Source organism: Tursiops truncatus, chromosome 3 (genome assembly GCF_011762595.2).
Source record: "Tursiops truncatus isolate mTurTru1 chromosome 3, mTurTru1.mat.Y, whole genome shotgun sequence".
In the NCBI taxonomy this organism is placed as follows: domain Eukaryota; kingdom Metazoa; phylum Chordata; class Mammalia; order Artiodactyla; family Delphinidae; genus Tursiops; species Tursiops truncatus.
Window position 1 is genome coordinate 56,035,315 of NC_047036.1, and position 1,147 is coordinate 56,036,461.

At 54.4% G+C, this 1,147-nt stretch overlaps 1 pseudogene; it reads right to left on the reverse strand.

The window, feature by feature from the left end:
- Nucleotides 1-344: 344 nt before the first annotated feature.
- LOC117311868 (mpv17-like protein) lies at nucleotides 345-800 on the reverse strand (annotated as a pseudogene).
- Nucleotides 801-1,147: the final 347 nt, after the last annotated feature.

The following is a 1,147-nucleotide window of genomic DNA, read 5'->3' on the forward strand; positions in this document are numbered from 1 at the left end:
GGGGGATACTCTTCATTGCAGTGCGCGGGCTTCTCATTGCGGTGGCTTCTCTTGTTGCAGAGCACGGGCTCTAGGTGCACGGGCTTCAGTAGTTGTGACTTGCGGGCTCTATAGCACAGGCTCAGTAGTTGTGGCACATGGGCTTAGCTGCTCCACGGCATGTGGGATCTTTCCGGACCAGGGCTCGAACCCGTGTCCCCTGCATTAGCAGGTGGATTCTTAACCACCCTGCCACCAGGGAAGCTGGGGAGAGGTGTGACGAGATGGTTTTCAGAGCGTATGTGCAAGTTGGCCCAGGGGCATCAATGCCTACAAGTCATAACCATCTCCAAGAAAATACAGTTTTATGGGCCTTGGGCCAAAGTAGGTAAAGGTTTGGACTGTGCCCAGCTTAAGACAGAACAGCTGCCTGTACAAAAGGCCAGTACATCAGACCACTCTTATATGTATTCTAGAATTTCTGTCTCAGGTCCCAAAATATGTCAGCCTTTTGCTGGAGAATACTCATACCGAAGTAGAAGGCAGAGACGTACACCGGCCCGCTGAGCGCCTGGTCGCACAGCACCTTGGCCAGGACGGTGCGCATGCTCCATCAGGCGCAGCCGCACGTAGTTGAAGTTCGCGTGGAAGGCCACGGCCACGGTGGCCATGCGCTGTGTGTGCCGCCGGTCGGCAGGGCCTCCCCGCGGCCACTGCTGCAGTGCGTCGCCAGCTGAGAAGAGCGCGGCGTAGAGCAGCAAGTTCGTGGGCCAAGGGTAGCACCGGGTGGTGCACAGGAGCGCCCGCCACCAGCCCGCCATGCCTCCAACCACTGGGCGCCGCAGTGGTTGTGTTTTAAGGGCAGAGCTTATTTAAGAATAAGTATGGACAAACAGCTAGTGTTATCTGCTGCACCTTGCCTGATGGCCTTGTGCAGGAGTGTGCTGGAAAATGTTTAATAACCAGCCATCTGGGACAAAAAAGGACACTGGTTTGTCGTGCTTGCCAATTTCTGTGGTATAAATACCTGATCATGGCCAATTTCAAGCTATTGACATGATGACGCTTCCCCCCCTGGAAGCTTATAGAGAGAGACTTGAGGAGTTCCATTAAGAAGTGACACACAGCCTGGAGCCAAATACAGACAGGTATTGGGTCTTCTCTGTTC